Source organism: Lissotriton vulgaris (genome assembly GCF_964263255.1).
Source record: "Lissotriton vulgaris chromosome 8 unlocalized genomic scaffold, aLisVul1.2 SUPER_8_unloc_1, whole genome shotgun sequence".
Classification (NCBI taxonomy): Eukaryota; Metazoa; Chordata; class Amphibia; order Caudata; family Salamandridae; genus Lissotriton; species Lissotriton vulgaris.
The window spans coordinates 4,988,204-5,003,699 of record NW_028240615.1 but is presented as its reverse complement, the minus strand read 5'-3'; the positions used below and the strand labels follow the sequence as shown (position 1 = coordinate 5,003,699).

Below are 15,496 nucleotides of genomic sequence, written 5' to 3'. Positions count from 1 at the left end.
GTACTTACCCGTTAATGCACATAATTGTTTTCCTCCCGTAGGATTGCATTGCCTTTCTTGCTAATTGCACTGTCTACCTTTCACTTTGCTAGGTTACTGCTTTTGTTAGTTGACACCACAAAGTATTTTCTGTATCACCGTAACATACTTTTTTGCCTTTACAAATATATTTTCACTGTACCTGAAAAGTATTGCTATTCTAAAACTAGTACTTACCTGCAACTAAGTTTCTCTTGGTTTCATAAATTAAAGTAACAAAGTGATATTTTAAAACAAAAATAATTGCTCTTGGATTCAGTATTTGAGTGTGTGTAATCATTTCTTGCCTGAGTGTGTACAACAGATTCTTAACACATCCCTCTGATAATCCAGACTGCTCAACCACACTACTGCAAAAGAGAATAAGGTATCTACTTTAACCTCTGTAAACCATCTGGGGAGCCACTGGACTCTGTGCATACTTTACCCTACTTTGGTATAGTAAATACAGAGCCAGCTTCCTGCAATGGGTCTCCCATTTTCCTTACTTTCAATGTACGGCCCTTGGCACATTGGTACTCCAGTCCAATGCATACATCTTTGGAATTATATATATATATATATATATATATATATATATATATATATATATATATATATATATATATATATATATATATATATATATAATTCAATGTAAGTGGAGTTTAATACATCAAGAGCAAGTAAAGCTAGCCGGTCAATGATTATATTGGCTAAGGCTTCGGGAATTTCCCATGGCAGCTCGGCAAGGTCAGAAAGCAGCCGCATCCCTCAGTAAACCGCCGCCTCCTGTGAGAGGATAATAGATCAGCCGGGTTAGAGGCAGAGTTTCAGTTTAGGGGGTGAATGGGGAGGGGCGGGTCACACACGTAGCGTTCCTGGCTCCGCACTGTACAATATAGACAAAATCAGGACTTCTGCCTTTTAACATTGATACGCCTGAAGAGAATATGGGCTTGCAAAATATCTCACACTGCTTGCTAGCCCTGCCGCTTTAACGCCGACTCTCCGGAGGAGGTGTGGTATGCTAACGAAGGAGGCCGGATCACTGCTGAATAATATGACGGGGCGGATCGAAAGCACCGTCCCGCTGAATGGAGCGGGCGGCGTCACTGCTGGCTGCGGCGGGGTGAACAGGCTCTGAGGAGGCGGCGGCAGCTCAGCCCGGGAGGCCCCGACGCTGCCCCCTTCCGCCGCTCCATGTGAGGGATTGCACTCTGCGACTCGTGAGGGGAGCTGCGCCGGGACAAAGGCGAGGGCTCGAGGCCGCCGAGCGACGCGCGGGACCCGCCGGGGAGACTGGAGAGCGCCGCTCCGGAGGGTAAGGAGGCGGCGGCGGAACAATGTGGCGGGGGAGGGGGAGGGATGCGCGGCAGCACTGAAGCCTCAGACACCGGGAGACTGCACCGGGAGGGCATGAGCCTGACTCCGTCCGGCTGCCGGGTGCCAGGCGGGCAGAGTGGGGACCGGTGGGCACTTCAGAGGGCACCAGATTCCCGCATCCGTCCTGTCGCCGCAGGATCACAGTGCGGGGCGTCCTTCACTGCAGTGTGCTCTTGATGACAGGAATCCAGGCGCGTAGTTGTGACAAGGGGGATGCGCACTGCATATCTCATCCCTGGCTGTGAATGTAGAGCCGGGGGTGTCAAGTTGTGTGAGTGAAAAGTATGCTTAATGTGTAGTCTGGTTCTTTTGTAAAGCGCTCTAATGCCATTGGCTAGGTTGGCGCTATAAAAGTGTACACAATGACTGTTCATGTGGTATGTTTCATTGGGTGAATTTCGTGGAACCTGAGATTCTTCGGCATATAATCCGCTGTCGTGAACACAAAATCCCAGTTACAGCGCCAAGAGTCCGTGGAAAGGGCAGGGGTGTACTTTTACAGTCTTATGATATATGTGGGAATGTCTATTGGTGCACGTTAGTTGTAGATTGTATTTTTTTTTAACAAGTCGCTTTTCTTGGGGAACACATCTGTTCAGTGTCCCAAAATACATCCTGTACAACTGGGTGGGACAGAACCCACTTGAAACCGTTAAAGTGTAATTTACACCAGAGTGGGAAAACTGTCCAGACTGCGACTTCTAGGTTTAATTGTTACTCAGCCCCAACCAGCCAGGAGAACTACGACCCTTGAATGCGAAGCCCCCCATTCTTGGGTCACTCGGACACTTTTTATCACACAAAAGTGACATCTATCAACTTTTATTTTACTACTTGTTTCCCTAAAAAGTCAAGGGGCAAATAAATACAATGGCCAGATGTCGGCATGTACATTATACAGGGTGAGACATAGGTGGGTTAACTGTTGATGGGGCTATATTTACCATTGGTGACATGACAGGGTAGCTATTTTCTCAGCTGCGTGTTTTACATAGGCCGTGCGGTGGTATGTGCCATATGAGATGGAGGGGGGCTTGGAGAGCGGGGATGAAAGCTCTTTTGTATAAGCAGAAGGCGATTACGATGAATATATAGTTATTTAGTTACACTATGCTTCTACAAAGACACGCTCATGAAGCCGATTGGCCACGCCCATCTCTAAGATTCTGAGAAACTCGTGTTTTGGAATTTAATAATGTGTCCCTATGAACGGTTAACTGAGTTTTTCGGTCGCATACCGAGGCATGAATAGTTCCGTTGTGCTGTGACAGCGCCTCGTGTCAGGTTTGTACACTAGGCGGCGCTTGTCATATTTATGAAATTAAGGCTTTGTTTCTTGGTAGTTTTTGGTCAATTTGAGAGGGCTGCGGGGGGTCTGTAAAACCACTGGATGGTTTTGGTTTTATTTAATTTAAAGGGCAAAGACACATTTGGAATGCTGCTGTACAATATGTATTTTTGTAATTTGTAGGCCTTCTACCAGATGTGCTGTGCTTAGTTTCGAATGTTGAATTTATTAAATGAAAGGCTCTTGGTTACATCAGATGGGTGGGTAAGGATGTCAGTTTGAAGGTGCATCATTACGATTAGAGTGATCACACACAAAATATAGGCTGCAAATTTAGGAATAACTCGGACGCTGACAAATGTGGAGAGGGTAATTAATGTGCTACGGGTGACAATGGATCAGGTATTTGTAAAGCGCACACATTGCCAAAAGGAAGGTGAGCCCTATTTAGGGTCAGAGGCAAGGATACAGTCAATGAGTAATTGGAGGTGAAGCAGGTTTGTGAAAGTGGAGGTGGTCTATCGGTCACTTCGTTAGGTGTAGTGTTCTTTAAAGATGTGTCTGCGGCACTTTCCCAAAATGGGGAAGGGTTGGGGAAAATGTAAATCTGACAGTAAGCAATGTTTTCTGTTTACATGAAATTTGCTTTTAGGGCACATTTAAAGAGTTCAAGGTAGGGGTATCTATCGGAGGGTCGTTACTGGGAAGACCACTGAACCTCAATGAGACGGAAGGGCATAGGGAAGGGTCTGCAGGCTAGCAGAGCAAAAAGGTGGTGCAAGACGAACCTGGGGAGTTTATTTACACCAGCCCTTTTCTAGGCTGAGAACCACCCACCTTGGTATCTATGTCGAAAGGTGAGAGACGTGGAGTTTAAGGAGGCCTACTGACTACATTACTGACTTTAAGGTGAAGAGTGGTACTGGTGGAGTCTAACTAATACGTTACAAAAGATCCACTTGCCCATAACTAGTGCATTTATAAATTGTGCAGCAATGTGGAACAGGAAGTGCTGGCGAAGCTCTTTTAATAGTCAGTCCTTGGTAGCAGGTGGAGATGGTGGACTCCATCTTCATGGAGTAATTGAACAGCACACAGCCATTCACAAATGGTGAGGGAATATGAGCATCTGTGGAGAGACAGGAAAGTACTATCATCTACTTCGAGTTGGAAGATACACCAAAGGACGAGAGGAGGTCATCATAGAGGAGCGCCCAGGAGGGATCCCTAGGGAACACCTTCTGGGAATCTGGCGGGCAAGGAGAGGGAACAGCACCAAGAGGCTGAGGCAGTGTGGTTGAAGTTGCAGGTAGTCTTATCTTTTCAGGGTAGAGCCCATTGCATCTGTGGAGGAGAAAATCGTGAGCATAGTGTGGTGATAAACAGTGTGGAAAGCTGGTGAGATGTCCCTGAAGATGGTTATGGAAGAGTGGTGGTTGAGGTGGATTGAAGGAAGAAAGTTGGATAGGTGAGTGAGTGCCAACTCTTATATAGACATGACTGTTTTAGGATGGAGAAATTCCTGGCCCACCTTAAGGTCACTTGGTAAAGTAGATTCTCGTGTCGCGTTGAGGATCAAGGCAAGGCGACATGAGCGTTCAGGTTTACACACGAGGAACACCAAAGCCTCAAGTGGAGAGGTGTGGCTCACTGGTTAGAGGCGGCAGACCTGTAAGCAGAGAACGGCCCGGGACCAGGGTTCAATTCCCGACGCGGCAGGGTCGTGGACCAAGGGTCAACGGACTCGATAATTCTCACCTCAGTGCCTACTCTGACCTGGGAACACACTCGGTAACTCTGGGCATTAAGCTTGTCTCATCTCTACAACGGCCCCCCACAGACGCCAGGGATGCCTGGTTTCACCCTGGAGATACCCAGTAAGGGACCATCTCACAGGGAAAACCAGGACGGGTTCCCCAGCGGTCTACAGCGCCAGGACACTCGGTTAGAGTAACAGTGCGCTTTACAAATATCCCACAAGTGTCTTCTAAACCCCTACTTCCATCTTACTTTCCAGCACCATACAAATTTTTCACAGCATAAAAGATCCCCTATGGCTTGTGGCCCTCTTCAGCAAATCATTGCTGACAGACAGGCCTGTGGTTTTATATTCACCTACCAAACAATTTAGTTCTCTTGACCTTGCACGTCAGTGTATCTCCTCCACCACCTCCATCCCAGATATTTCCAGGTCTTTTTGAAAAGTCCTGCTTGAGGCTGCAATACAAGGGAAAATATAGAAATTATTCTTGGACCTCGTTTTGTGGAGTGTGTATGGGTGTCTTCATCATTCCGCTGCGCCACCCCTGCATGTACTAGTGCATACATGCAGATCAGTATGGAGCAGTAAATGACACAAGGTTTTTCTTGCGTGAGATTTATGCCTGCTTTCCCTAATTTAATCTAATGCATCCCTAAGCTTTATTTTTCTGAACCCCCTCAAACCTCGCTGCTCCCACACACGCTATCTATCCTGTTAGTGATTCTTTGAGGGGTGATTCGTGCACCTTTTTAGACCCTTAGAAAAAGACCTCATACCAATCAATCAATCAAAGGTTGGTAAAGCGCAACTACTCACTCGGGAGGGTCTCAAGGTGCTGGGTGGAGGTGGGCAGCAGATCCGTCTAAGTGCTGGGGTCAATGGAAGAGCCAGGTCTTGAGGTCCTTCATGAACTGGGGTAGCGTGGGAGATAGTCTGAGGTGGAGGGGTATGGTGTTCCAGGTCTTGGCAGCAAGGAAGGATAAGGACTTTCCTCCGGTTCTGGTCTTGCGGATCCGTGCGACATTGGCCAGGGCGAGCTGGATGGAGCCGAGGTGTCTTGGGTGCGGGGAAGGAGAGGCGGCTTTTCAGGTATGTTCCAGCATTGTGGAGGGCCCTGTAAGAATGGGTGAGAAGTTTGAAGTTTATTCTTCAGTCTGCTGGGAGCTGGTGGAGTTCGCAGAGGTGTTGAGGGATGTTGCTGTCCCCGGGGAGGTTGTGGGCCAGTCTGGCTGCAGAGTTCTGGACATTCTGGAGCTTGCAGGGTTTTTCAGATTTCATTGGAGGGCTCCTCACCCCGAAGCCAGCACCTGAGTTAGCCCCTACCTGATCTTTGGTTTAGGGATGCATCCTTCAGACGTTGACCTCCGTTTGGGCAGTGCTCGGGTACCACCTGTCTGAGTGGAGACACTGTTGGCGTTAGATACCTCTTGCACCCGTTGTCCGAGATTTCGCTGGGTCTGAGACCCTCTAACGCCCTGAGAAGTAGTGTAGCTGGCACCCTCCCCCCACCCCCTGACTGGAAGCAGTTCGAGTAGCCTGCGGCCTTGTCTCGCGGGGGAGGGGCGGGCGTCCTACCTGCTCAGGCTCCAGCAGACGGGCGGGCACTTGTTCGCCCCTCTAAAGACAGGTCACTGAGCGCTGAATGCACCCGGCCTTTCACTCCGCCAGGCTTGTGATCACAGAGCCGGGCCTCCCACATTCCTGACCCCAGACGGTCTTGCAGGCCATGCATGTGCTTTCCTGGTAATTAGTCATCTATTCCGTGACTTTGCTGCACAGCTGTGCATGCTGTAGATGTGTGCATTTTAAAAATGATTTAAGTCGACTGCATAATAATGGAGCAATAGCAACTCGACTGAGAATGTTTTTTTTTTGTTTGTTTGGGCCACGCACTGTGACAAACTCGTGTCGTCGTCGGTGAACTACTTTTCAGCGTTTTTTTGCAGTAGGGAACCTATTTTTTGTCCTCACATTTTGATGATTTTTTTTGTTTCCCATCTCATTTTATCTCTTTCCTTTCACTCTTCCTTTCTAAGCCCAATGTTTTCTGCTGCCGTTCTATTTCACATGTCTCTTCCTCGTCCCTTTTGTGTCTCTTTATTTCCCACTTTCCTCTCTTTCTTTGTCCATTTTCCTCTATTTTCCCCTCTTATTCTTTCTTTGCATCTTTTTATTCTCTCCTCCCTTTTCCTTTCCACACATAGCATTCTCATGGAATACCCCGGCCTCCTCTCCCTCAGGCACATTCCTCTCCTGTTAATGGCGAAAGAGAGGGCTGCTGTCGGTGTGTTTTATGTGCATCGAGTGCTTTCAGGCAGGTTGTCGGAATCCTCGCCTCTGCAGGCCGTCGTGATTGTTATGTTAGGACAAGTGCTTTGCATGCATACTCCGTCAAATCGATGCCAGTGTCAGCAGAGGCCCACTTTGTGGAGAACTGTCACACTTTCTCCACAAAATTTAAGCTTCCTATTCTCCACGTGTCTCTTAGTGTAAAAAAAAAAAAGGTTTTATACAACGCCAAGTTGCCCCGAGGGCTTTACAAGAGAACCTGACTGGGCTACAAATTGGGCCACTTTGATAGGCGCGGGGAGATTAAGTGATGAGTTAAGTCACAGGGCATGAGCCAAGGGTGGGATTCAAACCGGATTGGCCAGTTCCAAGGTCGGCAGCTCTAGCCGCAAGGCTTCTTCTTCTCTTCTACTTGTATTATATTCTCTGCTGTGTATGTGGCTGCAAAATCACTTTGGCAGTTCACCATACCGAGTACCCGATGCACAAAGGCTTGTGCATGAGTTAGTGTGACTTACTCCTAGGGTGCCACTGATTTATTCAGAAATGTCAGAAATGAGCCAAGATTGAGCATGGCCTACTTAATGAATTCAGGACTTCTACAAGAGTAAGTCATAGCAAACTCTTTGTGACTCGAGAGTAAAGTATTTAGTTTATTTTGGTTTCTTTCATTTGTGTCATGTGTTCACCATGGCACAAAGAAACTGGCAGAACTTAACTTAAAACATGAAACTGCTGGAAAAGATGTTCCCCTTCTTTGGAGCTAATAGGATTGTCCGGATGAAAGCACCGAGCCTGCATCATGTGGCTGCCCCATGTCTGTTGCCCATGCATCAAGCCAACAAATAGTGTGTAGCCCATTGTGAAATGTTCAAAGGGGTAAGAAGGCAGAATGGTGGATGCAGAGAATGTGGCCCATTGCACCATGATAAAAGGAGCAAAGTATCTCGATGACTAGTCATCCTTGCGGTGTCTGAAGCTAGACCTTTGCAGAAGAGGTGGACTTCAGGCTGTGACGTTGTGGGCTTTTCTATATTTAGTAGGGCTTCACATAAAGTTTGAACCTAGTGCCCCTGTAAGGAAACTGAGACATGGTCTGCATTCACTAATGAAGGGAGGAGGGTGAGTGCATGTAAACACAGAAGGGATTGGTAACACAGGCATGGGGAGATGACCTATGAAGACTATATTGGCAATCTTAGTTTTCCCTATAAGATACTACATCTTCCAGGCGTAGGCTGACCTGCTCCGACACATCTGAACCACTAGTAGACAATTTTGTGCATCAACCAGACACACAAGAAGCTGTCTGGGTTCCTTAGGGTGTGTGATTGGCGGGGAAGGTGGAGGGGGGAGCAGAAGAGAGATATTAAACGGCTACCTTCACCAGTTCCGTGTGACCCAACTTCTTGGGCTTGAACATACTTTGAGATACCCACCACCTGGTGTACCTTGTACTCTTATGTACACCACAAAGACAACTCTCTCTCTTCTCTAGTCGTGGGTGAGTACACTGAGTTACAAGGCCTCCACACTAATGTAGAGTGCAGATTGAAAGGCCTGCCATCAATATGAAATCAGCTGTCAACTATCTTTACTCGTGTCATGGCCTGGACTTGAGGACATGTTAGAGAGAGTAAGTACCACTTTGGATGAACCCCATTTCCAGCAGAGTTGAGCACTCTGCTGGTGAGAAACTTGCTAACAAAATCTTGCAGACCCCCTACCAGGGAACTCCGGATATGAGTGTCCTGGGCAGGAAACATACAGGGCACATTGGAAAATACTGAAAAAGTAGCAGTGCAGCACAGGGAGACTATGCCACGGGGTTCGTGACTGTACAACCTGAGAGACATGGGCTCTTGAGAGTCTAAGACAGGTGTCATTTAAGAAATACCACATCCTTCCAATAAGTGTATTAAAAAACGATCTTTAGAACGCTAAATATTCCAAGGTCATACCAGATATGGTAATTCTGCCTAAGCCAGGCATATGTGCATTGAATGACTGGCATGTTTATGTAGTACTGGAATCTGTGGGCCTTTGTTCCACTACAAGCCTAAAGTACAAATTGAAGAATAACCTCGCTGTTCTGCATCCACTTACAGCTGGCGCAGAGCCAACATAAAATAATAAAAAAAAATTGTTAAACTAGGTGACTATTTAGAGTTAAATATGTCTAAAACCCATTCCCGGAAATAAAATATTTCTGCAAGCCAATGTTATGTTTTAAATGACTACCGTTTTAAAAGTTTGATTGATCTCTGATCACGTTGTTTGCAAATTTGTTCTACATGTTTTACTTTTTGCGGTGCAGTGACGTCTCTTCTGCCAATAGTATGACCGCTAAAACCCGATTTCCTAATTTAATGCAACTAAACCCTTAGGCTCTTGGGTGGTGGAGGCTATTTTAAAATTGATTGTAAACGTAGTTTATCTGTGCTTTCTTTTGGTCTGTATCTACTTTAAACTATTGCCCCCCTCAAAATCATTGCCTCGGCTAGATAACTCTGGAAGCAGTGTTCTAGTATATGTAGTTGTGGTGTGACCTAGAAGACAAGTGTTCTCAGGTGCCCGAGCTCTACTTTAAATTACCCCAGTCCTGAAGTGATACCTGGAGGACCAGTAAGCTTTCCTATGCGCATATGTTATTCATCTGTGAGCCATTTTAAATTCTGATTTGATTACGGTATACTTTCTTTAAGAATAGCACAGTTTCGATGCCCGGTAATGGGAGTTTTAATATTTGTAGTGATGTGCCAATGACTACTGGCTAAAGTGTGTTAAATAAAAATATGAAATAGTTTGATACCGCCTGGCAATATTCTTTCAAGATCTCTGCTTTGTTCCCAGGGTTCTTCTAAACCCCACCTTCTCGTACGCGTTATTCTCCTCTGAAATTGGTTGCACCTTTAATTCAAATTTTAATGAGTTTCATGTTTTTAACTATTATCGTATGCAAAGTCGAATTGGTTGAAGGCTAATCAAAAATGTAAAGCCAGCCTATGATATGGAGCGTTCGGGTAGTCCCTATGCAACAACAAAAGCCTATGTTGAACCTGCTGCATAAAGGTGTTTGATATATTGAGGATTTCTCCTATAGAAAAAGCTTTTGTGAGTGACTTGGTACAGCACATGCAATTAAGAACACATTTCCTGTTCTCTTCTTGCTAAGTACACAATCATTCCATGAGGTGATCACTTCACATGGCTACACCATTGTTTAGAGAGTGCATGCTGACCATGCAGATCTGTGGAAGTACCATATGCAGTATCTCTGGTTGCTGTGGATGCACTTTCAACTAGGTACAAAATACATATAAACTTAAGGTGTTTTATAATATTCTATACACAAGCTTTTGGCTTATTCAAAGTGCAGGAGTGAGTCTTAATAATTCAGTTTTCTGGGGGTTTCTGCAGTGTTTGTGGGTGAGTTGGATTAGAACTCGGGGTAAGGCTGAGGGTATACCCTTGTCTAGAACCTTGTGCTGTCTGGATTCCTGTGCTCTACGTTCATCCGCCTGAATGACTGTGACTGGATTGTGTTACAAGCCGATAACCTGAGTTTTGTGGCTTGGGTGTTGCCTGGTACTAAGTTTTGCAAATTTTTGTTGCTTTTTCACAGAAGGCTTTGTGCATATTGCAGAGAACCTTGACTTTGGTCCTGGCTTCGACTGGTAGCCAGTGGAGTGCTATTGAAGCACCCTTGATATTGCCTCTCGCACATAGATTGAGGCATCTTCTGGCTGCCAGGATTTGTAGCCTGACAAAAGGCCATTTTAGAGAGGTCTTTGTGAATATGCCCAGTTGGGACAAATAGAAAGTCCGGCCAATTCCACCCACAGGTCGGTTTTTGAGTAGTTGGGAGTATTTTGAGGTGTAGAAAACACTGGTAATAAATCCCCCTTTACTACTGCCTTTAATTGTGGAACGAACAACTGTTCTAAGCCTGAATATAATATTATAATGATATATTTTGGATATTGACATTTGCAGTAGACTAAGTTACATGTGTCTTACAGGGCTGGTGCATTAAGGTTATTTTTCCAGAAGAAACAGTGCTGGACTATCAATCCCAACTTATGAATGTGTGGCATTTTTTCATCCAGTGGTCTATGTTGTGCTTGATCTGCCTTCGTCCCGCGGGTTGACTTACCAACAGGTTAATATACATGCAAAAAACTTTGATAATAAAAGAATGCAAAACAACTCTGGCTAGTAAATTTAAGAAAGTTCATATGTGGGATCACATGCCATCATACAGCCATTCTGTTGACCGATAAAGTGTGTCAATGGCGCATTGCCAGTTGAGAGAAAAAAAATCTTGCAGAAGTATGTAACTCAATCTGCTGATGCAGGTGTTCACATTTTGATCATTCTTTCAGCGAGTCACTAAGCTGTTTTAAAGTTAACATGGATTCTGGAATAAATACCTGTTTGCAGTGGTATCATTTTCTGAAAGACATGAGCAGGTGAAGACATATTACAGGAACCGTGACAAACCACTTGGTTGGTTCCTGCCAGAAAAAATGGTTAAAAGACTTAAGGCTGGATCTAATGGATAGCCTGCGTGCACTAAGAGGTATGTACTAATAATGTTCTAGCTGTTATAGTGTCTTCGTTGCTTGGTGCAGATGAAGGAAGTATTGTCAACACCTGTTCAATTTTGCTCTCGCCTGATTTTACTTTTGGCTGTCTTTTTTGGGACTTTACACCTTGAACAGGGCATTCATAGAGTGTTAGCCCCAAATTAAATGTGAGATATGTGAAAAATGTACTTCGATTAGATGCTTTTCAAGTTCAAGACATTCGATTTGGATAACAAAGAAGCCTCTGATAGAAATGAGGACTTACATTTGCTAGCTCACTTTTTTAGGTCTCGCCTGTCGATGCGCATGCGCATCGAGCAAGGCGAGAGTATTGGCACTTATCCACTCTTTATCCACACTGCAAGGAATCGTGGCGATTCCTTGCAGTGCACGAGAAATTTAAGCTCAATGCGCATGCGCATTGAGCTTAAATGCGCGTGCACATGCCCCCAGCCGCCTGCCTTGCCTACTCTCTCTCACAGCCTCCCCCAGCTCCGCCCCCTCACTACTTGATTGCACGGCCGCTAGGCCGTGCCTCCCCTACTCTCCTCCCCCCTCCTCCTCTCCTCCCCTGCCTGCCTGCCGCTAGGCCGTGCCTCCCCTACTCTCCTCCCCCCTCCTCCTCCTACTCTCCTCCCCTGCCTGCCTGCCGTGTCGCACCTCTCCCCTCTCCGCCCCCTCCCCTGCCCGCCGTGTTACGGTGAAAGGCTTGTTGTTTAACCCAAGTGTGCATATAATCCAGATATCTTCCAATAGAAATCGGTGCTCCTTTTATGGGAAGGATGTTTTTGCGTCTTGTTTTTGGAAAAGCATGTTATTGAAAAAAAAAAGGTAAAAGAACATTGGTGGTAGTTAGATACATCTGAGCCAGCGGGGTCTCTTTTCTTTCTGATTTGAATGGTCGTTTCTCTCATTATCTGCGAACCTAAGACGAGCCGAACATGTATAAATAAACCGGTTCCACAATGGATGTTTTTTTAAAGCAAAGATTGCAACACAACGCAAGAACCGTTGAGAAAGAAAAGCGCGAGGCAAATTCCCAGCAGGCTGCTCCTGTTCTCTCTCTCCGCCCTCCCCTTTCTGAGAAGCCGTGGAGTTTTTTTAATGCAGCTTGCTCGCTCGCTCGCTCCCTTCCCTCCGCTCCCCTCCCCCGCACGTAGGCTCTTGGAGAAAGGAGGGGAAAAAAAGCTCCCAGCCTGACTCGAAAATCAGCCTAGTTTCCTCAGAAACCGCAGCTGCTGCTAGAGCAGAAAACACGTCAGGCTGGCCCTCCAACGTACACAGATGTGCCTTTGTAACTCCACATAAATGCTGGGAAAGGATTGCGCGTTGGAGCAAAAAAAAAAAAAAACTCCCATGCAGGAAGAGGCGAATATTTTGTGCAGGCTGTTTTTACCCTCGATGGCGCCTTCCTTCGCCCCTCCCCTGACCTTGTGTAACAGTTACTTTTGAGCTTTAAAGTTGTATTTATTGTTGGTGACTGAAAGGATTTAGACTTGAGGAAGAAAAGGCATTCCGATTTGCAGTGAATAACAGTCCGCTTTTAAGTTTTTTACTTTCGTTTTTTTAGGTTTTCAAAGACCGAGGTAAAATGTCAAGCTGTGTTTACATGGGAACCTTTTTATTTTGCTCTAGGCTAACTTCAAAGTGTGAGCGTTTATAGGAAAGAGGAATGCAGTATACTTGCTCCAAAGAGCCTGCTTGTGCCTTTAAAAAAAAAAAAAAAAAAAACCTCACTCACCCTCAACCCCTCACCCTCACTCACCCTCACCCACCCTCAACCCCTCACCCTCAACCCCTCACCCTCACTCTCACTCACCCTCACTCACTCACCCTCACTCACCCTCACTCACCCTCACTCACCCTCACTCACCCTCACTCACCCTCACCCTCACTCTCACTCACCCTCACTCACTCACCTTCACTCACCCTCACTCACCTTCACTCACCTTCACTCACCCTCACTCACTCACCCTCACTCACCCTCACTCACTCACCCACCCTCACCCACCCTCACTCACCCTCACTCACTCACCCACCCTCACCCACCCTCACCCACCCTCACTCACCCTCACTCACCCTCACTCACCCTCACTCACCCTCACTCACCCTCACTCACCCCCTCACCCTCACCCTCACTCACCCTCACCCTCACTCACCCTCACTCACCCTCACCCACTCTCACCCTCACTCACACTCACCCTCACCCACCCTCACCCACCCTCACCCTCACTCACCCTCACTCACTCACACTCACCCTCACTCACTCACCCTCACTCACCCTCACTCACCCTCACCCTCACTCACCCTCACACAGTGCAATAGGTCTCGGAGCATTTGAGTTAGAGCTTTTAGAAATGTTTATGGCTTTTTTTTTTAAATTCTTTAGCATTGGCTACAGGAAACAAAAATGCTAAAGATTTACAAAAAAACCCATAAACAATTCTAAAAGCACTAACTCTAATGCTGCGAGACCTATTGCATTTCCAATGCTTGTTTTAGGTCGAGGCTGGGCAGCGCATGCACTGCTCTGCGATCCATGCTGTGTGAGTTAGGGATGTGAAGCCCAGCCCACTCTCCGCCCATATTTTTCATTGGCTCATGTCGTTGTCCTTTGTAAATGCTGGCTTCTGATTCCTTAATCGCCTTGTTAGTCCCTCCTTAGTACCGCCTTGTCTTAATTTGTACCGCCTTGTCTTAATTTGAAACCTCCCATGGCGACTGGCCCTTTGACTTCTTTTTCAAAACGTTATGTTTAAATTTTTCGGTAAGCACTATTTCCTTTAATGGGTTTTGCCCTACTGCAGGCACAACGTGCTTTCCTTACATTCTGTGTGCCATGTGTGCTTTCACTTTCAAAGCTGCTGTTCCAGGGAAGAGAAGTAAACAAAAGTAGTGCTTTAACTGGCCTACTCTGTAAAGTGGCGCTATTGTGTTTGCGTATGACTGAAAACAATCTGGTCAATTTGCGGCCACTATGTTTTGCTTTATTTATTTTCCCATATTTCCAACCGTTTGTTCTTCTTTTATTTACCCCTACAGTCCGGAGACTGCAGTTTGGAACAAAAATGCCAGAGAAAGATGACATTTTAACAAAAGTATTTCTTTCTTTTTTTAATCCATTTCACAGGGGAACAAATGAAGGGAGGAAAGAGAAGGTAAGTACCGCTTGCTGAAGTCATAGGTTTTCTTCAGCAAGCTTGAACAAGGGAGAACATACATGGGGCTCCACGAACCACCTCACCCTGTCCCCTTTCACCCAAGCCAACCCCATCTCCCCTACCTTTGCAAATGCAAGTGGCTGCGGACTCCATAACCATTGCGCCCCACTTCGGCCCCCTCCCCACCCCCCTTTTCAAGTGCTGCCTCATTCGGGTAGTCCTTCACTTCTCCCTACGCCACAGCTGCTGTCTTATGGACTTTAACATAAACTGCTTTGGACACCCAGGAAATTTAAGGTAACCAGCAGTTCACAAACCTAGCTCCTTCCTGGTCACGCATACCTCCCCACTAGTGCCCAGCAACTTTACCCGCCAACCTCCTCGCTGATGCTGTTGCGAAAGAGAAAAGTGCGGAATAGAAAAACCAGGCTAAGAACTCTGCAAGGGGATGATAACTTCCCACATTCCAGCCATACTATTTATACAGTACCCCCAGCCATTCTTTATTACCGTCTTCCAGAGGGTGGGGGGGATTGTTTTTAGGTCGAGCCTAGTGGTAGCGCACATCTGCAACTCACTCTACGAGGCAGGCTGTATTAGGGTATGCACTAGCAGGCCCGCCCACTGTCCACCCATATTTGTCATTGGCTTTGTGTCATTGTCTTTTATAAAGGCTGGCTTCAGATTCATTATGAGGTTTGTTAGTCCCTCCTTAGTACAGCCATGTCTCCATTTGTTACCGCCCATAAGAACTGGACCTTTTACTTGGTCCAGTCCTTATGGTCCAGACCTTTTACACAGTTGGCTTTTTGTTTGGGATATGCATGCTGAGCGTGGCGCCCGCTTTAGGAACACCGTGCTCTGATCTATTTATTTGTTATTCATTTTATACGGATCATGGTGCCCGCTTCAGGGACACCGCACTCTGTTCCAATATTTTTATACTTTAATACGGAGTGCGGCGCCTGCTTCAGGGACACCGCACTAGGTTGCATTATTTTTT

General features: G+C 46.2%; 1 protein-coding gene across 2 annotated transcripts in view; it reads left to right on the top strand.

Annotated features, from left to right (window-relative positions):
* Positions 1-919: 919 nt before the first annotated feature.
* Positions 920-15,496, top strand: part of FARP1 (FERM, ARH/RhoGEF and pleckstrin domain protein 1) — a 576,707-nt gene continuing 562,130 nt past the window's right edge. For both annotated transcript variants that reach the window (XM_086947879.1, XM_086947877.1), the window contains exon 1: positions 920-1,342. The gene's annotated coding sequence lies outside the window, so the exon portion shown is untranslated. The remainder of the gene's footprint in view (positions 1,343-15,496) is intronic.